This window comes from Pristiophorus japonicus, chromosome 4 (genome assembly GCF_044704955.1).
Source record: "Pristiophorus japonicus isolate sPriJap1 chromosome 4, sPriJap1.hap1, whole genome shotgun sequence".
Lineage (NCBI taxonomy): Eukaryota > Metazoa > Chordata > Chondrichthyes > Pristiophoridae > Pristiophorus > Pristiophorus japonicus.
The window spans coordinates 281,086,364-281,110,587 of NC_091980.1; the positions used below are offsets into that span (position 1 = coordinate 281,086,364).

A 24,224-nucleotide genomic window follows, 5' to 3' on the forward strand; every position below is an offset into this window, starting at 1 on the left:
TGGACCCAATGCCTGTACAGAATGGGCACAGGCCATCCCACTGCACATGTTTTATGCTGAGAAAAACAGTATGCTTTTTAAGGCCATGTCAAAAGGTATTACTTATTGTCCATTTTCCAACAAGTCTGTGACTCCAGAGCCACGGCTATGTGGTTGACTCTTAACTGCCCTCTGAAATGGCCTAGCAAGTCACTCAGTTGTACCAATCTGCTGCAACAAAGTTAACACAAGAACTGCAACGGTTCAAGAAGGCAGCTCACCACTACTTTCTCGAGGACAATTAGAGATGGGCAATAAATGCCAGCCTTGCCAGTGATGCCCACATCCTGTGAGCGAATAAAAAAAAATAAACTTTGGGGTAGATTTAAATCAATGGAAAAGAAATCAAGGTGTATATTGGTGGGCAATCTGCTATCAATAGTTTTCTGCCGGTGATGAAAGTTCATAGAATCATAGAATGGTTAGAACATGGAAGAAGGCCATTCAGCCCGTCGAGCCCATGCCGAGTTAGATAAAGTCTATCTCTTTATTCTTCAGTGCATGTGCATACCATATTCCTTATGTAGAGAGAGATTATCCATCTTTTGGATGAAACATTAAACCAAGGCCCCATCTGCCCTCTCAGGTGGTCCAAACAGATCCCATGGCACTATTCAAGGAAGAGCAAGGAAGCTCTCCCAATATCCTGGCCAATTCTATCCCTCAAACAACATTATTAAATTGCATTATCAGACCATTTAATTCATTGCTCTTTGTGAGACCTAGCTGTGTGCAAATTGGCTGCTGCATTTCGCTATATTACAACAGTGACTTACAATTCAAAAGTACTTCATGGTTGAAAGCACTTTGGAATGTCCTGAGGTTATTCACTTTGGTCGGAAGAATAGAAAAACAGAATTTTTTTTTTTTAATGTTTTTTAAATGTTGGTGTTCAAAGAGATTTGTTGTGCTTGTGCAAGAAACACAGAAAGCTAGCATGCAGTTGAGCAAGCAATAAGGAAGGCAAATGGTATGTTGTCCTTTATTGCAAGGAGTTTAGAGTATAAGAGTAAGAAAGTATTACTTCAGTTGCACAGTTTTCTTCTCCTTATCGAAGGAAGGATACACTTGCCTTGGAGGCAATGCAACAAATGTTCACTAGATTGATTCCTGGGATGAGAGGGCTGCCTTATGATTGTGTAGAATGAGCCTATACTCTCTGGAGTTTAGAGGACAGAGATGTGATCTCATTAAAACATACAAGATTCTGAAGGAGATTGCCAGGGTAGATATTGAATGGTTATTTTCCCTGGCTGGAGTGTCTAGAACTAGTCTCAGGATATGGGGTCGGCCATTTAAAACAGAGATGAGGAAGAATTTCTTCACTCAGAGGATTGTGAATCTTTGGAATTCTCTTCCCCAGAGGGCTGTGGATGCTGAGTCTTTGAATATATTCACGGCTGAGATAGATTTCTGGGGTCTCGGGGAATCAAAGGATATGGAGATCGGGCAGGACAGTGGAGTTGAGGTCGATGATCAGCCATGATCTTGTTGAATGGTGGAGCAGGTTCGAGGGGCCGGATGGCCAAATCCTGCTCCTATTTATTATGTTCTTATGAAAGGAATTATATAAATGCAAGTCTTTCATTTTTTTATTAATTCTAAATCTTTTTGCTAAAGGCATGTCTGCCTATTTTTCTGCCCTTGGAACATATTCATCCTTGGAGATGACTTCATGATAAGGATTAATGACTGCATTAGAATTTCACTGTACTCCAATAGATGCCACTCTGAAGTATTATGAGAAACAGTTGGAGCTTCTCATTTTCTTAATTTGAAGACTGGGTCATGAACCTCATATTTAACAGCAAATATTATTTCTTCATTGTGTGGGCATCACTTTTCTGAAAGTCAGTGATGGAAATTGTTGAAAATTGTTCTATACTTGATTAAAAAAAACACATATTTTGTTTAAATAGGGCAAATGAAAAATAATGTTACATTATTGCAAGATAACTTACTGTTAAAATAGTAGGGAAGCTAATGACACTCATGCACAAATGGTACAGCAACTTCAGGCAAGGGGCTGATACAAGATTAAATGTGAATATCCAAAAGTTGCTGTCCGAATTGCTCCCCTCTGCTGTTAGCATCCCAAAAACAGCATCTCGCTGCCTGTCTCACCATTGAAATGTATTGAACGGCATGAAGTTCCTGTATTTGCACGGTAAATACAAACTAAACTCACAACTGTCCATTTCAGTCTAAATACCCTTTTAACGATGTGATAAGTATTAATTGGTTGAGTGTGGTCAGTGCTTCGATGCTGGGAATGTTGGTCTGATCGAGAACACTGATGTTGGTGCGCCTGTCCTCCCAGGGGATTTTCAAGATCTTGTGGAGGCAACGCTGACCAGCTCCGTTGGGCGGGCCACAATGTTTGCATGCTCGATACGAGACTCCCAAAGCAAGCACCTCTACTCGGAACTCGTACACGGCAAACAAGCCCCAGGTGGGCAGAGGAAATGTTTCAAGGACACCCTCAAAGCCTCCTTGATAAAATGAAACCTCCCCACCGACACCTGGGAGTCCCTGGCCAAAGACCGCCCTAAGTGGAGGAAGAGCGTCCGGGAGGGCGCTGAGCACCTCGAGTCTCATCGCCGAGAGCATGCAGAAAACAAACGCAGGCAGTGGAAGGAGTGTGCAGCAAACCAGACGCCCCACCTACCCTTTCCTCCAAAGACTGTCCCACCTGCAACAGAGACTGTAATTCCCATATTAGACTGTTCAGTCACCTGAGAACTCACTTTTGGAGTGGAAGCAAGTCTTTCTCGATTTCGAGGGACTGCCTATGATGATGAAGTATTAATTACTGCCAGTCAACCTCTCTGGCACTGAAAATTAACTATTACAATTATGGAGTCTCATTGTTTCAGGTTTTTGGACATGAATAAACTGCACAATGGGCATATAATTGGCAACTGAAGTTCAACACAGATAAATGTGAGGTATTACATTTTGGTAGGAATAATAGGGAGGTCACTTATTACTTGGAGGGTGTGAGTCCAGGTGGGGTAGAGGAACAAAGGGATCTCGGAGTCCAAATACACAAATCACTAAAAGTTGCGACACAGATTAACAAGACCATAACAATGCAAACCAAGCACGAGGGTTTATTTGTAGAGGTAAAAAATTGAAAATTAGGTTAAAACGTTATGTTAAACCTGTATCGAACCATGGTTAGACTAGAGTACTGCGTACAGTTCTTATCGTCATATTATCAAAAGGATATCGAGGCAGGGTGCAGGGAAAATTTTCATGAATGACACTAGAAATGTGTGGGTATATATATCAGGAAAGGGTGAACAGGCGGGGTGGCTTTTATTTGAAAAAAGGCTGAGGAGTGACCTTATCGAGGTCTTTAAAATTACGAAAGGTTTTGATAGAGTGGATATAGAGAGCATGTTTCCAGTTTTGGGGAAGAGCATAACTAGAGGCCATCAATATAAGGCAGTTACCAAGAAATCCAATAGGAAATTCAGAAGAAACTTCTTTACCCAAATAGTGGTGAGAATGTGGAACTCGCTACCATAGGGAGTGGTTGAAACGAATAGTATAGATGTATTTAAGGGGAGGCTAGACAAGCATATGAGGGAGAAGGGAATAACGGATTATGCTGATAAATTTAGAAGAGGAAAGGTGAGGAGGCTCGAGTGGAGCCGAAATGCTGCGTGGACTGGTTGGACCAATGACCTGTTTCTGTGCTGTATATCCTATGTAGTCCTATGTAATTGTTGTTGGAGACTTTAAAAATGTAAAAAGAAATGAAGTTTTTCTTTCTATCTCTTTTTTCTCTCTCTATTAATTCATTCTCCTTTCCCTCTCTTTATTTATCTTTCTGCATCTGACTTGACATTGAATTTACCTACTCTAATTTACACTTCCTTCTCAGTCCTTGTACTGTTAGTTTCACAATCCTTCAATCTGATTGGTTGAGGAGAAACACAGTTACTTGCCCTGTTCACTCAGGTCCCAGATGCCCGGTTTGCCTTGTTGCGATGCTATCAGTTTGCACTTTCAGCAACTTGCCACGCAAAAAATATATAAACCTAAAATGTGCACGGGCAAATCTAAGTAACGGCAGGTGCCATTAGAGGCCACGCCACAGCAAATTATGGCTCAATGTATTTGTTGCATGCAACTTCACTAATCTGATCTTGTCATTTTTTTCTCCCTGATATGGAGAATTCTATTATTCTGAACTTGATGAATCTTACCTGAATCTTAGCCGTGTCAGTTGTGGCTCAGTTGGTCACACTCTCGGCTCAGAAGGTTGTGTGTTTAAGTCTCACTCCAGAGACCTGAGCACAAAGATCTTGGCTGACACTGACAGTGTAGGCTGAGGGAGTGCTGCACTCTCCGAGATGCCGCTTTTCGGATGAGAGGTTAAACCAAGGTGCTCCCTCAGGTGGACGTAAAAGATCTCAAGGCACTATTTTCAAAGAAGAGCAGGGGAGTTATCCTCAATGTACTGGCCAATTTTTATCCCTCAATCAACATAACTAAAACAAATTATCTGGTCATAATCACATTGCTGTTTGTGAGGCCTTGCTGTGTGAAAATTGGCTGCTGCGTTTCCTAAATTACAATAGTGACTACACTTCAAAAATACCTAATTAACTGAAAAGCGCTTTGGAACATCCCAAGGTTGTGAAAGGCGCTATATAAATACAAATCTTCCTTTTTACCCACGAAGGTAGCTGATTGCAAATAATAATAGCACATGATACATCAGTGTGGCTTATTTTTGCTCGGAAGTCTAATTGGGCTCCTAACTCTATTACTGCAGTGGTTTAAACCACTGAGGCATCAACTTGGCCTGTCGGTCTTGTGGTATGACTCAGCTTTCATATTCCTATTTCTGGAGATGCATGGGATGTGTGACAAAAAGATAGAATTTTGTCATGGTTCCTTTGGATTTTCCTTAGTTTTTAAACAGCAATTTTAAACATGACACTCAAAATGCAAGGCACAATGTTGTTAAATGTTTGCTCACAGATGAGATGTCTGATTTGCTGCCACAGTATCCCTTTGGAGGGGACACAATATTTTGACATGTTAATTTTTTTGATTGCAAGATTGTTAAGAGCTGATGTACCACAAGAACATGAGTTGCATGATTGAATCAATTGCATATCAGTTGAATCTGCAAGACGTTTTTTATTCATGTTCCCAAATGTAGGCGACACTGGCAAGGCTGCATTTATTGTCAATTCTGGTTGCCCTCAGGCAAGGGGAATGGGCTTTCTTCTCGGTTGGCAATTATTTGTAGCACTGAATGGCTTGCAAGGCCACTTCAGAGGACATTAAGAGTCAACCGTATAGTGTAGGCCTGGAGTTACATGTATATCACACTGCAATTGGTTGTGCATTCCCTTCCTCAAGAACATTAGTAACCAACTTGTTTTTTATGATAATCCAGCAGCTTTCATCATCATTTTTATTTCTTGCTGCCAGCCCATAAATTAACAGATTTATTGAATTCAGTTTCACAACATGCCATGGTGGGATTTGAATTCACAAACCGTGATTTGCCAGCACAGTACCATAACCACAGCACGACCATAAACATCTTGTTAGCTCTCATTATTTTGATGGATTTACTGTGCAATTTTATTGGGATGGGCTCTTGAGAACAACCTAAAAACAAACTACATTTAGACCAAAGTAGAATCATGCACATAGATATTACGGAACTGCCAACAATGACTCCGTTCCATCTTGCCATGGTGGACAGTGGTATTTTAAGCTCTGTAAACTTCTACTAACGGAATTTGTACAAAGACTATCATGTTTTCACTGAGGAACAAACTTGAGTATTTTCTTCTGAGAAGTACTTCAACTCAAAGATCACAAAGATACGTACCACTGAAGGAGCAATTTGGACCATCCAGCTAATCCTTCTATAGCAACCTACATTCCCCAGCACAACAGACTACAATAACCTCTTGAATGACTCCAGAACGTTTGCCTTTACTATTACAATAAAGAAGTTCTATATGTTGGAGCAGATTTTTGGACATAATAAAGCCTAGGGGGACACTTGACTAGTATACCAAACATTTGTCCCCCTCGAATGAATTTTGTAAGAGACAATACTGATGCATTATTGTATGCTTGCCTTTACTGGTTATAGGAAGCCTTGTTTTTTCTGTGAAAACAGGGGAGTTAGGCCTCTTCTTTGTTTATAATGGCCTGTCACAATGCGAGGCTGGCTTATATCAAGAGCCCAGCCTTGAACGGTAATTGTATGAAAAGCTTTGTAAACCTAGTAATATAAGGACTGTTGTGAAGGCACGTGATGTAAAGTGACGTCATTTGTAAGATAAAGGAACCTCGCAGGCGATTTCAAATTGAGAAGTTGGTTCAGCAAGCGTGGGTCTCTAACACTTCTCCCAAAGCTTTGTCTCCGTTTTTAATAAAGCTCTCTTTAAATATTATACAGTCTCGGAAATATTTTTCCACAACATAATGGCATCACGAACAGGATACTGTCTGATCAGATGTGATCAACTAAGACAGTATCTGGAATCCAGTGTTAGAGACTGAAAGAGAGGCATACGGGCACGACGGAATAGTGTATAAGGTATGAGTAAGTAGATAACGGGAGGAGGCTGACTAACCAGTTTGATTTTTTCCCTTTAGTAAATAAGGTCGGTGCGGTAGGGAGCTGATCACTCCAATCTAGAGCTGAAACTCTGGTGGTAAGGAAACATGCTAGCTTTGTTGTGAAGACAAAGGGTAGTCGTGGCTATGAGTATTACAGGAACAAAGGGAAACGTCCGAGACTGGCGAACATGGAAGGTAAGGAAGGGAATGTAAAATGCGGGCCGCCCGGGTCGTTAATTAATTAATTGTAACTTGCGTAATTACGTAATGCCATAAAAAGCTGATAGTGACTATCTTAAGCGACATATGGATCCAAAAATAAAGCCGGCCAACCAATTAATAAGCTTTGTTGAATGAAGAGAGACTTTTGTGAATGTCTGTCTTAAGTGAGAGTCCTGTGTGATTTTTTGATTGCGGAATGAATGTTTCTGAAAATCTGTTTGGAAAATTAGTGCAGCTCTACCCACTTTTCCAAACAGAGTGAAAGTTTATTTAACCCTTTGTAGTGTTGTCCTGTATGTGGGAAGTTTTAAGACATTTTAAGTTAGGAACGCGGGTGTGGATATATTCGGATGATAAGTTACGGAGCTAGGAAATGCACAAAGGATAGGTTTGTTGAGTAAAAGATAAAAAATACATGGTTCCGGTGGTTGAAAAAAAAAGAATTTATTTGACACACTCACTTACTTGTCGAAAGAAAACATGCAATGATTGATTACATTGGGTTGAAAGACATAAATTTAGTCGAGGAATGAGATAAAGAATGCGTTTTAAAACGCTCCCATTTTCCTTTGTCTAAAACCTTGACATGAAAGCTTCTAGCTCAGTAAAAAAAAAGGCTTTTAAATAAAGTTTGGCATTACAAAAATTTGAAGTGGGATTCGGAGATATTAAGAGAAGGCACAGCAAAATACTGAGATGGATTCTAAACTAAAAAAAAAATTAATTAAATTAAATCTGGTCTCTTGAAGAAAAAGGGAGGAAATAAAACTAAAAGGTTTGGAAACAATCTAGAAATACCTTCAGGGATCAGGTCAAACTCCTGGGCAAGTGGCGAACTATCTGCGAAGGTGTAAAAGGGACTTTTGAAAAAAGGTTAAAACAGCAAGCTTTGGCAGTTTAGAAAAGACATTTTAATGACCTTGCAACTGGAATTTGAGATAACGAAAAGCAGCCCTCAAAGCCTGCGTGCTAGACTCTGTTCTAGTTATGGAGAAAAGAAAAAGAAAAAGACGCAACTTTGAAAGTAAACAAATTGAACGATTGGAAAGAAAAAGTGTCTTCGATTGTCTGATGATTTTAAATTAACAAATTTACGGAGTCACGAGCCCTCCGTGTAAAATACAAAACCTAATTTGAAGAAAGGTGATCTGAAAAAAAAAGACGTAATGCACTAATTAGGTGCTGGAAAAATAAAAAGGGGTGTTTGCGATGGAAAAAGACATAACTTACTACATACCAGTTGACATCAGCTGAGAATAGAAGCTCTTTTAGCAGCCAGTAATAAACCAAAACAGGTAGCGGTTATTAAAATTAAAGCCCACCAAAGGGAACCGGACTGAACCAGTCCAGATTGGCTGAGTCACCAGGGGAATAAATCTGCAGACGTAGCTGCCGATAAGGCCTTAGAACAGGAAGAGTGTGAGGAAGCCTCAGTCAGTGCCGCTGGGGCCCGAGACGAACAAATAAGTATTGAGAAACTACACCAGGACACTTCTGAGGAGGAAATAGGTATGTGGACAAAGCAGGGCGCAACGCAAGGGAAGGATAACGTTTGGAGACGAAATGGCGCCTGAACACATACAGATTATGATCTGTCTCATTCAGGATGAGAGGCCATGACCGGGAGTCTTGGGAGAGATTAGTGGTGGAAAGGGATGGGGAGAGATATTGCCAAACATTGCCATCGATGCGTTACGTGCGCACAATATAATCCAGGCAGGCCCATTAAAATTAAAATGGGACACCAGCCCTGTCCACGGGGGCCATGGGAACACGTACAAATTGATTTCACAGGTCCTTTGCCCCATCCCATGGAAAAAGATATTGCCTAGTGATTATAGATCAATTTACCCGGTGGGTGGAAGCTTTACCCACACGTGATTGCACTGCCTCAACAGAGGCAAGGATATTGACCGAGCAGGTGATTCCCCGATGGGGAGTGCCTCTTCAAATAGATTCCGACCAAGGCACCCACTTCACTGGGAAGATTGTAAAAACAATATGCCAGCTGATGGGCATAAAACAAAAATTCCACATCCCCTACCACCCGCAGAGTTCTGGAATGATACAGCGCATGAACCGTACCCTCAAAAACGCCCTGGCAAAGGCCATGCAAACATCAGGAAAAACGTGGACGGAAGTATTACCCATTATATTGATAAAGTTAAGAGCTACAACAAACCGGACAACCGGATTAACCCCTTATGAACTAATGACAGAAAGGGCGATGCAATTACCAGAGAACATCATAACAGGTGGGGCCGATGTCAGCCCATTAAAAGACAAAATAAAACGGTATGTTTTGGAGCTAAGTACTCGATTAAAAGGGATGCGTAAATTAGTTTGGGACAATCAGGAAGAAAGAGACGCGGAAGCAGAGCTTACAAAGCTCCCTGAAGTCCCGTTGGCGGGAAGTCGCGTTATGGTAAGGGTCCTCCCGGGAAGACCGAGGTTTGCCCCAAAATGGATAGGACCATATGAGGTTATAATCAGTGGGGATATTTGTGCCTGCATCGATATTAAAGGGAACAGGCAATGGAAGCATTGGACCCAGCTTAAGGTTTTTGAACCAACCGTTTAGCACACATATTAGTTGTTGTTGTTGTCCATTTACAGATTGACAGCGAGAGATTCTTCAAGCAAGCCATACGGCCATTTTGCCTTTGACTATTTGTTAAATATAGAGTAATAAGATGAAATTATATGTTGCGATCGGTGCGATTATCATAGTTCGTGTTAGGTCCGGCCTGCTAGCTAGACCGAAGCGAGAGTTACATGTGAATACCTTTTTGTACATGTCTTTTTTTATGTGCAAATTGGGAACCTTTCTAGTTGCTGGGTATGTTCGCACATCCCCATACATAGCAAAGGAGGCATCCCCTTGAAGTCAATCTCCCTTAACATTTCGGAAGTAGCGGAGTGGGTAATGCGACAAAACGGTACAGGAGAAGTAAATGATACTTGGAATCAGAGTAGGGATAAAGAAACGTGGAGATCGGGGGGTTACCTTTTGGATGCATTTGACGGATGGTACCAGCCGGAATACAATAGTCGGTACGACCCCCGTCCCTGGTTTTGACCAACACCTCAGGAGTTGGAAGGCCCACCGCTGACATTTGTTTCACTAGAAACCTGATCGGTGAGAAAACAGGTTTTGTAGCAGGATATAGCAATTGTACGCAATACTTTAACCTCACCAGGAGGAACATAACAGACAGCTAAACAACAAACCAGGGATTCTTTGAAATGAAGAGTTTGAAGAATCAGACAAGTAGCCAGGACTGGGAGCCTAAAATTAGGTGGTGACGGGGGCTGAGAGAGAGATTGGGATCGAATCTAACAGCATACAATGGCACTTATTTTGTGTGTGGGCACAAGGCCTACCCCTGGTTGCCTCAGGACTGGAGGGGGTTACCTAGCCTAATCTCACCTTCCAGCACTAGGTCCACAGCCCTGTAGATTACAACTCTTTAAGTGCACATCCAAGAATGTGATGGGGCTTTCTGCCTCTACCACCCTTTCAGATAGTGAGTTCCAGACCCCCACCACCCTCTGTGTGAAGAAATGTTTCCCCATCTCCCCTCTAATCCTTCCACCAACTACTTTAAATCCAAGCCCTCTGGTTATTGACCCCTCTGCTAAGGGAAATAGGTCCTTCCTATCCACTCTATCTAGGCCCTTCATAATTTTATACACCTCAATTAAATCTCCCCTCAGCCTCCTCTGTTCAAGGAAAACAACCCCAGCCTGTCCACTCCTCATAGTTAAAGTTGTCTAGTCCTGGTAACACCCTCGTAAATCTACTCTTCAACCTTTCTAGTGCAATCACATCCTTCCTGTAATGTGGTGACCAGAACTGCATACAGTACTCCAGCTGTGACCTAACTAATGCTGAACACAGTTCGAGCATAACTTCCCTATTCTTGTATTTTATGCCTTGGCTAATAAAGGAAAGCATTCCGTATGCCTTTTTAATTACCTTATCGACCTGTCCTACTACCCTTAAGGATCTGTGGACATATACTCCAAGGTCCCTCTGTTCCTCCACACCTCTCAGTATCCTCCCATTTATTGTGCATTCCCTTGCCTTTTTGCCCCTCACACTTCTCCAGACTGAATTCCATCTGCCACTTTTGTGCCCAACTGACCAGTTTATCGATATCTTCCTGCAGTCTAGAGCTTTCCTCCTCACTGTTAATCACACAACCAATTTTTGTAGCATCTGCAAATTTGTTTATCATGCCCCCTACATTTAAGTCTAAATCATTAATATACACTACAACAAGTAAGGAACAGAGTACTGAGCCCTGTGGAACCCCATTGGAAACAGCCTTCCACTCACAAAAGCTCCCCTCAACCATTACCCTTTGCTTCCTGCCTCTGAGCCAATTTTGGATCCAATTTGCCACTCTCCCTTAGTTCCCATGGGCTTTGACTTTTTTGATCAGCCTACCATGTGGGACCTTGTCAAAAGCCTTGCTGAAATCCATGTAAACTACAGCAAACGCACTGCCCTCATCGACTCTCCTTGATACCTCCTCAGAAAACTCAATCAAGTTAGTCAGACACGACCTTCCCTTAACAAATCCATGCTGACTGCCCTTGATTAATCTATGTCTTTCTAAATGAAGGTTTATACTGATTCCAGTAATTTGCCCACCACCGAGGTTAAACTAACTGGCCTGTAATTGCTCGGTTTATCCCTTCCTCCCTTTTTAAACAATGTTACAATGTTAGCAGTTCCCCAATCCTCTGGCACCACTCCTGTAGCCAGGGAGGATTGGAAAATGATGGTCAGAGCCTCCACAATTTCCTCTCTTGCTTCTTTTAGTAGCCTCGCATATATTTCATCCAGTCCTGGCGATTTATCAACTTTCAAGGATGCTCTAAACCCCTTAAAACTTCCTCTCTTACTATGTTAATCCCATCCAATATTTCACTATCTTCCTCCTGAACTTCAACATTAGCATCGTCTCCTCTTTTGTGAAGACAACTGCAAATTATTCATAATTACCTTACCTGCATCCTCTGTCTGCACACATAGATCACCATTTTGGCCCTACTCTTTCCTTCATTATCCTCTTGCTCTTTATGTAATTGTAATTGTAATTGTACATGTAATTGTAAAACATCTTTGGGTTTTCTTTGATTCTACTTGCCAGTATTTTCTCATGCCCTCTTTTTGCTTTGAAAATTTCCTTCTTAATTTCACCCCTGCACACTCTATACCTTCTAGACTTTTTGCAATATTGAGCTCATGATATCTGATATAGGCTTCCTTTTTTCCTTATCTTACCCTGTATGCACCTTGTCATCCAGGGGGCTCTACCCTTGGCAGTTCTACCCTTTTACTTTGTGAGAGCATGTTTACCCTGAACTCCATGTACCTCCCTCTTGAATGCCTCCCACTGCTCTGACACTGATTTACCTTCAAGAAACTGTTTCCAGTGCAATTTTGCTAAATCACTTCTCAGCTGTGGTAAAATTGGCCTTCCCCAATTTAGAACCGTTACTCCCGTTTTGTCTTTGACCTATCCACAATTATGCTAAAACTAACTGTCCTATGAGGAGAGATTGAGTAGATTGGGCCTATACTTTCTGGAGTTTAGAAGAATGAGAGGTGATCTCATTGAAATATATAAGATTGACAGGGTAGATGCTGAGAGAGTGTTTCCCCTGGTTGGAGAGTCTAGAACTAGGGGGCATAGTCTCAGGATAAGGGGCCGGCCTTTTAAGACTGAGATGAGGAGGAATTCCTTCGCTCAGAGGGGTGTGACTTTTTGGAATACTCTGCCCCAAAATGCTGTGGATGCTGAGTGATTGAGTATATTCAAGGCTGAGAGCGATATTTTTGGACTCCAGAAGAATTAAGGGATATGGGGATAGGGCAGGGAAGTGGAGTTGAGGTCGAAGATCGGCAATGATCTTATTGAATGGTGGAGCAGGCTCGAGAGGCCGCATGGCCTACTCCTGCTCCTAATTCTTATATTCCATGTATGTAGCTATAATCATGAGTGATTGTCTAACTTATTACAAAAAGTGTCTTGTGTTGCTGATAGCCTTCTCCTAAAGGGACCTTAGACATGTTGAAAATCGATGTATTATTCAATAGCAAATTTAAAATAAAAAGGATTTTTTAAAAAGATTGTCGCTATTTCTCATATATAAACATATAAAATTAAGTCTCAGCTTACAGGGAGTGCAGGCTCATCTATGGAAGTTGCCTTTTGTATTGAGAATGAAAGAAGAAGTATTAGGAGGAGGTCTGAATAATAACATGTTTATCTAGCGAGAGTGCACCTCTTGGGCTTCCTCTCTATCTTTATTGAAAATGATAGGAAATAGTACAGTACAATATTTTGCATATGAATCAATTTGTTGATTGAATGTCGTGTGTAGAGATTGCTGACTAGTTAAATTTAAGCTGATTAAATTGATTCCGAATTGACTAATAGCTTTGTTGGGAAAGGTTAGAGTATACACATTGATTAATGGACATCCTTTTAATGAGGAAGTTTGTTCCAGAGCCCATCTGCTCATGAACCAATTCATTCTCCACACATTCTGAGGTAAACACAAGAAAAACAGATCAGATTTTGTTGTTCTTTTCTACGCCTGACTAAGCAAGCGCTGTAATTGATATCTTATTGCATACGGTAACCAGTAATATATAATCAATTTAATTCAATGTGTTGTTAACAAAGTACCATGAGGTACAATTTGCTTGTGCAAGCAGTTATTGCATAATCTATTGACCAGGCCCAGTCTAAAGAGCTCTGTGGGGTTAGTTTGATACTCTTTTTCTTAATGTAAATTTTAGAGGAAATTTAACTCCAACTGTACCTGGATAATTGTGGATTTCTTTATGCCAGCTGGGTGCTCCCTTCAAGAGACTTCTACTGGACTGTGGATTTAATAGTTGCAGAAAAAGATTATTCATCAGTAAAAAATATAAGCAATATATGGAATGTTGCAGCATTGTTATTCATATATCCACCATCTGCTGGCCCAGGTCTTATTTTATTTCTCATTTCGGAACCGACACGCACAATATGATTCATTATTTTAATCAACAAAGTTTGGCTCTGCGTTGAATTGTGAATCAAATGTTGCACAGTCCCTTTCCACTGAATTTCACATATGTTCTCTTACGCGACATTGTTGTCCAACAGCAAATGCCTTGGTCCCAACAGAGCTGGATTTGACATGTTTCACTGACACTGTTAAAAAAAAAATCTAAAATTATACATTACTGCAGTGGCCACCTGAATCAAAATTGTTTGTTGCGGCTTAATTTATTTGGGCAGGAAAGACCTCAGTTTGATAGATAATCTGTTTATTTTTCATAGCAGAGATTCCTTAATTCCTAAATGAATACAATTGTTAATGTTTGCATGGCTGTGTTAGGACCCCACCTTAACCCAGAGTCTCAAAACTGATAAGTTGAGTTCCTGCCTGCCAAAGCAAGAGTAAACAACATGTAGCATCGAAGCAAAACAAGCAGCATTTTTAATTAAGCACGACTTTTTGGTAACTGGTAGAAAAGTGATAGTTTGAAAGAGGTGTACTTTTCATGAAATTACTAGTTCTTTAAACAAAGTTTACGTTAAATTTGTACAAAAATAAACATGAAATTCAAACCCATCTGGATGTATAATCTTTGAATGAATTTATATACTCCAGAAATTGGAAAGCTTAGCTTATTTTTTTCTGCTTCAGTGCTAGACACTGGAATGTAATGCTAACAAACTCCTAAAGGGATAATTGCTGAGAAATATAGGAGTGTAGAAGCGTATTACCAATCTGAGTCTAGTGACAAGAGAACATTTTCAAGGCTTACATTAACCACAAGAGAAAGTAACATTGAGACTTAATTTCTCTGCAATTATCCCTTTCGGAGTTTTCTATTTTTTCTTTTGCGTTTTTTTAAATATCTGAAAGACGTTTTCCCCCTTGTAGTTTATAGGGACAAATAGGGAACATTTTGTTCCAGCAGTTTAGTTATCAATCAAACTCAATCAGAAGTAAATTATTCTGCAAATTGCAAGCTTGAGTGAAAATGTCATGCATGTATTTTGTATTCAAAATAATCTACAAGAGCTATATGAGTGTGTCTTCATTGAAGAATAGAAGAGGGGACATAGTCCATTGGCTTTAAAATGCCACGAGATATAAATGATGTACATACATCAAGCTATTTGACTTAGACTATGAGCATAGAGTTAGAGGACACTGATTGAAAGTTATCAAAATTCATCAGACTAGAGTTTGGAAAAAACATGTTGGCCATACAACATGGAGATGTAGAGCAGAATCCCTGAATATTTAAAAACACTTGAGGCTGCACCCTTCCACTCCTTCAACAAGGTCTGGTTGCGAATGAAATTGAAAAATAGCATCATAGAATAATAGAATTGTACAGCACAGAAAGAGGCAAATTTGGCCCATCGAGTCTGCAGCAGCTCTTTCGAAGAGCAATCTGAGTGGACCTACTCCCCCGCTCTTTCCCCATCTCTCTGCAATTTTTTCACCTGCAAGTATTTATCCAATTCCCCTTTGAAGGCTAATATTGAATGGACTGGATTTTCAGGTCACTTGCGCCTCAGGTAATGCCCCGGAGGGGCAGTAAATGGCTTTTCTAGGTGCAATGGCAGGCGTATCAGCTTTTATCACCTGACTGGCATTTTTAGTTAAATGGTTTGTGGCAATATTTACCGACCCACCCTCGAGGTTCACTGAGATCATGACGTCAATCCTCGTGCAATGCTACGCTAGCACCCCAGATGCAAAATTCGGCCCGAACGCATCATTTAATGCTCGCCCCAGGAAACGTCTGAAAAACCAGGCATTCACAGGGTGCAGAAGGTGGTACTGACAGCGTATTTAACTGGAGGTATGAGGCTCCTACATCACAGGTCATATTGACTGCAATGGTTGCGCATAGCACGCTGCGTGAAGCTCCAACTTGCAAACGGCAATTTTATCTGCCATTACAGTGTCCTTACAACTTAATGAGCGAATTTAATGGGGACATTACTAGTTCAACACGCTATGTAGCCATGGAAGAGAACAAGGCAGTCAGGCTGTACAACCCCCTTGACTACTCACTACCTTGGACCAGTAAATGGCCACCTTGGGCAGGCCCAGAAGCAGTCCTACGAGGAAGCCCTCCGACCTGCCCACTTACCTCCGCACCGGGTGCCCAAAGATCAGGAGCGTGGGACTGAAGTGCAGCCAGAAATCAAGGAGCAGCCCTAAAATAATGGAAGAGGGGCTACAACCTCACACACTGAACATACACGTGGAGTACGGACTCTTCCAGACAGAAAAAAATGCAGATGGCCTGGGAGTCCATGAACCAACTTAGAAACTTATTACACAGGACTGCCCCATGCAAGATCCTCCAGATCAAGTCCCCAATAGATAAAGGGAGGACATCCGCATAGAGAGCCCTCCATTGGGGACACCCGCCTCCTCCGGATGGCAAGATGGTGCGCCACGGCATGTCCGGATGGCAGACGAGGATGGCAAAATGGAAGGTGTGCAAGAGGAGCCCGTACAGTAAACCCCTCCATGCTTCAACAACTCTACAACTATTTTAAGTTGTAACTTAAATCAAGTGCCCCCTCATTAAAAGGGGAGGGGGGCACACCAAACACTTTCAGACAAGTGCCTCTTGTTTTTTGTTTCTTGGGGTTTTTTTTGAGGGCACTAAAAACAAAAATTATATAAGTGCCCCCTGGCTAAAAGGGGTGGCGGGGTGGGGGGGCACTAAAACCGGCACAATAAATAAATTAAACTTTAGACAAAAACATCAAATTAAAATTTGGTTGCCGGGGATGATGATGCACTCCAGTCCCTCCAGCGCCCACCTCTCGCGGAAGGCCGGTGGACACCACGTGCTCCATCTCCAGGGACACCCTGGCTCGGATGTAACCGCGGAAGAGAGGCAGACAGTCGGGATGAACGACCACCTCGACTGCCCGCTGCCTGGACTGGCTGATGGCTCCCTTGGCCATGCCCAGGAGCAGTCCTATGAGGAGGTCTTCCGACCTGCCCGCTCCGCTCCGCACAGGGTGCCCAAAGATCAGGAGTGTGGGACTGAAGTGCAACCAGAATTTGAGGAGCATACGATAAAAACATGGAACACGGACTCTTCCAGACCACAGAAATTACAGGCGGCCTGGGAGCCCGTGAACCGGCTTAAAAACTTATTGTACTGGACTGCCCCATGTAACACTCTCCAGGCCAAGTCCCCAATAAATAAAGGGAGGACTCCCGCATAGAGAGCATTCCATTGGGGACCCCCGCCTCCACTGGACGGCAAGATGGTGCGCCATGGCGTGTCCGGACTGCAGGCGAGGCTGACAAAGTGGAGATTGTGCAAGAGCAGCCCGTACAGGAATCCCCTCCATGCAAAACCTGTGAGCATACTCGCAGGTGCGCTCATTACAACAACTTTTCAGGGAAACTCGAAACGACCAATAAATGCTGACCTTGGCATGGACGCTCACATCTTGGTACGAATAAAAAAAATAACAGGGTAGAACGGATGTGGTCAGTGGAAGAAAGTTTGATAGGTCAATTAGTCTTTTATTCTTTGCAGCTTTTTTATGTTCTTAAAGGCACAAAAGAATCTAAAGTTTTTTTTTGTATTTGGATGGCTGATAGACTGTTGGTGCTGAGATGAATGCTGAAGAATGGAGGACGGAGCCAAAAATAGCTTGAAGACAGATCATTTTATATTGAAGTAATATTGTGGAATGAGGAGGTGCAGGTTTTACACAGAACACAAGTAGATAATAACAGACCTACATGAAGAGTCTGAGAGGAGCTGGAAAGTATTATCAGTTGCCCAGCTGACACCGTTCATATTCCAATGGATTTTCAGGAAAACAGCTCCTTAAACCTGCTGTGCATAACCCAAACACAGTAACAACAGTTAACTATAAATCATCACTTATAAAATATGACCTACATTCTCCAATGCCCTGGAAGAAAAATACTGAATTATTGGCCTGGAAATCCCAGCCTCCCCGGGTACGTACGGAGTGTGTACAGACCTGGGAAGGCATCGCAATAGCCGGTTTTCAGCTTTTACCTGCTTTTCAGTTTCCTGCTTTTATCAGGCTTAAGGGTTTGGTGGGCATTTGCTGGGTGTTAGTTGGGCAACTAGTCCAACTCTGCACCAGTGAAAGTGTTTTTGTAGCTGATGTGTTGCAAGTTGACAGATCGCAAGTTCCGGGTTTTCCTGCATGTGCATCGCATACGGGACACTTATGACCGCGTACATCGTCACAGGCCCATAACATCAGGGCCATTAATTTGGGATGTTTTTAATGGGGTAAATTAGGTCACTAGCTTAAGAGCATGAACCAAAAATAAGAATTACTGTTCCAGATTCAAACTTACCTTGACTTTATCCAATGAGAGGTTCATAAGAAAATAAGAACATTAGAAATAGGAGCAGGAGTAGGCCATTTGGCCCCTCGAGCCTGCTCCACCATTCAATAAGATCATGGATGATCTCATCATGGACTCAGCTCCACTTCCCTGCCTGCTCCCCAAAACCTTTCACTCCCTTATTGTTCCAAATCTGTCTATCTCCACCTTAAATATATTCAATGAACCAGCCTCTACAGCTCTCTGGGGCAGAGAATTTTACAGATTTATGACCCTCCGTGGGAAGAAAATGTCTTCTCATCTCAGGTCTAAATGGGCGACCCCTTAGTATATAAGAACATAACAACATAAGAAATAGGAGCAGGAGTAGGCCATAAGACCCCTCAAGCCTGCTCCGCCATTCAATAAGATCATGGCTGATCTGATCATGGACTCAGGTCCACTTCCCTGCCCGCTCCCCATAACCCCGTATCCCCTTATCGTTTAAGAAACTGTCTATTTCTGTCTTAAATTTATTTAATGTCCCAGCTTCCACAGCTCTCCAAGGCAGCGAATTCTATAAATTCACAACCCTCTAAGAGAAGAAATTTCTCCTCATCTCAATTCTAAATGGATGTCCCCTTATTCTAAGATCATGCCCTCTAGTTTTAGTCTCTCCCATCAGTGGAAACATCCTCTCTGCATCCACCTTGTCAAGCCCCCTCATAATCTTATACGTTTCGATAAGATCACCTGAATTCCAATGAATAGAGGCCCAACCTACTCAACCTTTCCTCATAAGTCAACCCCCTCATCCCCGGGATCAATCTAGTGAACCTTCTCTGAACTGCCTCCAAAGCAAGTATATCCTTTCCTAAATATGGAAACCAAAACTGCACGCAGTATTCCAGGTGTGGCCTCACCAATACCCTGTACAGCTGTAACAAAACTTCCCTGCTTTTCTACGCCATCCTCTTTGCAATAAATTATGTCTTAAACTATGCCCCCGAGTTCTAGATTCCCCTTATTTCTCCTCATCTCAGTTCTAAATGGGCGACCGCTACAGTTTCTTGAATGATAAGGGGATAAGGGGTTATGGGGAGTGGGTGGGGAAGTGGAGCTGAGTCCATGATCAGATCAGCCATGATCTTATTGAATGTCGGAGCAGGCTCGAGGGGCCGTATGGCCTACTCCTGTTCCTATTTCTTATGTTCTTTTGTTCTTATGTTTGTATTCTGAGACTGTGCCCCCTAGTTCCCCTTCACAATTCTGTGTAAAATGATTAAATAACACATATATGTCCAAAAGATTTCATTCAAAGATATTTTACTTGTGTAGATATTTCCCACTTCTTGTTGCTTCACTAAGGCATCACCTGAGGGCCTTGGGACAAAAAATAAAATAGTGGTTATTTTTATGTATGTAATAACTCGATAGACTGAATACTGTAAACTAACACAGGTACAAATCTGGCTCAGCTCTATTAGGGCCCAAAGTGATCACATTACATGATGGTTTGCCTTTTATACCTGGGCTGCACACATGTACGTACAGCCCAAAGACCTCTGACAGTCGCGCCACCTGGTGGCTAGTAACCCCAAGCATACATACATGACAATATCCCCCTTTAAGATATTAGTAACAGTCTTTTTACAAGTTGAGACGGTCCGGGGCTTTCCGCTCCCGAGTCGATGGTCTCAGTTCAACTCCAGCCTTGGGCGAGCGTTCTGAGTCTGTTATGACGGAGGGCTGGGTAGCAGATCTGATGGGAGTGGCACTGACCATGTCAGGGATTGAAAGTCCAGATTCATTGATGACAGCGGAGTCCTCTGATGACTGAGGGTAGGTTAGTTGGTCACTGATTGTGTCTTCCTCAGACTATTCTGGTTCATCCGTGTGCCGCAGCTTTATCTGATCAACATGTTTCCTGCGTGTTTGCCCATTCTTGAGCATGACAATAAATACTCTGTTACCCTCCTTGGTTGTAACAGTACCGGCGATCCACTTGGGACCTTGACCATAATTTAGTACATACACAGGATCATTAACAGAAATGTCACGTGACACAGCAGCACGATCATAATACCACTGCTGACTTTGACATCTGTATTCAACATGATCGTTCAACTCAGGGTGGACAAGAGAGAGAGCTTGGTATTGAGACCTCTCTTCATCAATAGTTCAGCAGGGGAGACCCGGTAAGCGTGTGGGGTCTTGTCCTGTAACTAAGCAATATGCATGACAAGCGAGTCTACAGTGAACCTTGAGTTACACGTTTCATACTCCGCTTGATGGTTTGGTCAGCACGCTCTGCTTGACCATTAGATGCGGGTTTGAATGGTGCTGACCTCACATGTTTGGTACCATTGAGTTTCATGAACTCTTGAAACTCCAAACTAATGAAGCAAGATCCGTTGTCGCTTACAACAATGTCGGGCAGACCATGAGTGGCAAACGAAGGCTCTCAAGGGTAGCTGTGGATGTACTGGATGACATGATTATACACTCCATCCACTTGGAATAAGCATCCACCAGAACTAAAGACATCTTTCCCAGGAAGGGACCTGCAAAGTCGATGTCGATCCTAGACCATGATTTAAATGACCACGACCACAGACTCAGCGGCGATTCCCCTGGTGCTTTATTTAGCTGCATGCAAGTGTTGCACTGATGCACACATGATTCGAGATCAGAGCCAATTCCAGGCCACCATACATGAGACCTGGCAATGGCTTTCATCATGACAATACCGGGATGAGTGCTATGTAGATCATGTACAAATTTCTCTTTGCTTTTCTTAGGCGTAACAACACAATTACGCCACAGTAAACAATCTGACTGAATGGATAGTTCGTCTTTGCGATTTAAGGTTTGGTCTCATCACCCATTTGCTTGTGTATGGCAGACCAATCACCAAGGACCCAACGTTTCACAATCGATAATATCAGGTCCTGGCTGGTCCAGGTCTGAACTTGTTGAGCCGTGACAGGGGTTCCTTCACTTTCAAAAGCATCCATAACTAACGGTAGGTCTGCAGGTTGGGGCGTCTCTATCTCCGGTGTGGGCAACCGCAGACGGCTCAATGCATCGGCACAATTCTCAGCACCAGGTCTTTGGCGAATGACATAATCATAGGCAGATAATGTCAGCATCTGCCTCTGGATGCGGGACGATGCATTGGTATAGATACCTTTGTTTTCCGAAAACTAATGAAATGAATAGCTTGTGATCTGTTTCCAGTTCAAACCGAAGACCAAACAGGTACTGATGCATCTTTTTAACCCCATACACAGAGATAATGCTTCTTTTTCTACCATGCTGTAGGCTCTTTCCGCCTTTGACAAACTTTTAGAAGCATATGCAACAGGTTGCAGTTTACCCAACTCATTCGCTTGTTGGAGCACGCAACCAACTCCATATGATGAAGCATCACAGGCCAATACTAGACACTTGCACGGATCATAATGTACCAGCAGCTTATTAAAGCAAAGCAGATTAGTAGCTTTCTCAAAAGCTCTATTTTGAGATGCACCCCAAACTCAGTTGTCGTCTTTTCTTAGCAGCATATGCAATGGCTCTAATAAAGTGCTCAATCTAGGTAGGAAATTACCGAAGTAGTTGAGTAGACCAAGAAACGAACGTAGATCCGTCGCATTCTGAGGCTTGGGTGCATTTTTGATGGCCTTGGTTTTCGAGTCCGTAGGCCTGATGCCGTCAGCAGCAATTTTCCTCCCCAGGAATTCGAATTTCGGTGCCATGAAGACACATTTTGAATGTTTCAGTCTGAGTCCCACTTTGTCCAGATGATGTAGAACCTCTTCCAGGTTGTTCAGATGTTTAGCGGTGTCACAACCTGTGACCAGGATGTCATCTTGGAACACGACAGTTCTAGGGACGGACTCTCGATGTTCCTCTGAAATATGGCTGCAGCCGAGCGAATTCCGAAAGGACACTTGTTGTAGATAAAAGTCCTTTATGAGTGTTGATGCAGGTAAATTTCTTCGATATCTCGACAAGCTCCTGTGTCATGTAGGCCGACGTCAGATCCAATTTTGTGAACGACTTCCCCCCGGCTAGCGTTGCAAACAGGTCATCAGCCTTCGGTAACGGGTATTGATCCTGTTTCGTAACTCAGTTGATCGTAACCTTGTAGTCTCCACAAATCCTGACAGTGCCATCACAGGAACAACGGGGCTGGCCCATTCGTTAAATTCGACTGGTGATATGACCCCTTCACGCTGGAGTCTGTCCAGTTCGATTTCGACCTCCTCCCTCATCATGTATGGAACGGCCCGAGCTTTATGATGGACATGCCTTGCATCTGAGTCCACGTGGGTCTGTACCTTGACTCCCGTGAAATTGCCGACGACTGGTTCAAACAGCGAGGGGAACTTGCTCAGCACTTGAGCACATGGAGTTTCATCCTCTGACGACAACACTTTGATATCGTTCCAATTCCATTAAATATTTTCTAGCCAGTTCCTGCTGAACAGTGTTGGACCATTGCCTGGAACAATCCATAACAGTAAATCATGAACCGCACATTCTTACGACACCTTGACTACTGCACTGCCAATCACCGTTATGAGTTCTTTAGTGTACGTACGCAACTTGGCATTGACTGGACTCAGCTTAGGCCTCACAGCCTTAGTAACCCACAGCTTGTCGAATGTTTTCTGGCTAATTATTGATTGACTCACACCCGTATACGATTTCATCGGTACCGGCACACTGTTTAGTTTCACGTTAATCATTATCGATTAGCTCTTTGTTAGGAATGAATACAGTCCATACACTTCCTTCTCTGATATCTCGGATTGCATATCCAGATCTGCGTTATACTGGTCATCCTCCTCTACGTGATGTGTCGCAGCATGCTTGCTCAGTTGCGGACACATGCACTGGTGATGCCCCCATCTCAAACAGCCTTTACAAATGTACTGTTTAAACCGGCAATGATAAGGCCGATGATTGCCCCCACAACATCAACATATTGAAATTGGATTCATTCCCGTTGGCGGACTTTTAGCAGCCACACGTTTCACATACATAGTCGAGTAGGCCCTGCCATATGCAGCTCTGTCAAATGACAATATAATCTTGTTTACAGTACTTGCCGAGTTCCGATTTTCAGATGACATCTGCTTTAAGTGTTTGTCCACCATCATGCATGCCTGGGCAATTGTGATGGCCTTGCTCAAGTCCAGTTTTTCCGCCACCAGTAGCTTACACAGGATTACCTCATGGTTAATGCTGATTACAAAGAAGTTCCGCAGTATGTCTCCCAATGCTTTTTTGAACTTACACGGTCCAGCTAGATGCCTTCTGACACATTCTTGCCCTCAGACCGAACGTGCGTGTAGAATCGATATCGTGAGATGATGATGTCTTCTTCTGGTTTGAGATGGTCATGTACCAGAGCACACAATTCCTCATAGTCCTTGACTGTTGGACTTGCAGGCGAGAGAAGATTCTTTATGAGTCCATAGACTTTCGGACCGCAAACCGTGAGGAAGACTACCCTGCGCCTAACTGCGTCAGTGGGTATCTCCATGTTGTTTTCCTCGAAGAACTGATCCAGGTGAGCTACAAAATCTGTCCAGTCCTCTCCCTCCATGAATCCTTCCAGAATTCTAATTGTGCTTATTTTTGCATGTGAAGGTTCTCAAGTTACCTCGTCACCAAAGGTTATGTAATAACTCGATAAATTGAATACTGTATATTAACACAGGTACAAACCTGGCTCTGCTTTATTCGGGCCCAAAGTGATCACATTACCTGATGGTTTGCCTTTTATACCTGGGCTGCATACACGTGCGTAAAGCCCAATGACCTCTGACAGTTGCATCACCAGGTGGTTAGTAACCCCAAGCATACATACATGACAGTTATCCTACTCACTAGCTTCAGTTATGAATCCATTAACAATTAAAATAAGGCAGTATTTTATCTAGGGTTCCTGGACTATTGGC

The 24,224-nt window shown here is 42.6% G+C and overlaps 1 long non-coding RNA gene across 1 annotated transcript in view; it reads right to left on the minus strand.

Annotated features, from left to right (window-relative positions):
* LOC139262370 (uncharacterized) overlaps window positions 1–24,224 on the minus strand; it is a 63,221-nt gene that overhangs the window by 13,895 nt on the left and 25,102 nt on the right. The window contains exons 2-3 of the long non-coding RNA XR_011592957.1: window positions 13,714–13,774; window positions 4,257–4,471 (exon numbers count right to left, since the gene is read on the minus strand). This is a non-coding gene — a long non-coding RNA (uncharacterized lncRNA). The remainder of the gene's footprint in view (window positions 1–4,256; window positions 4,472–13,713; window positions 13,775–24,224) is intronic.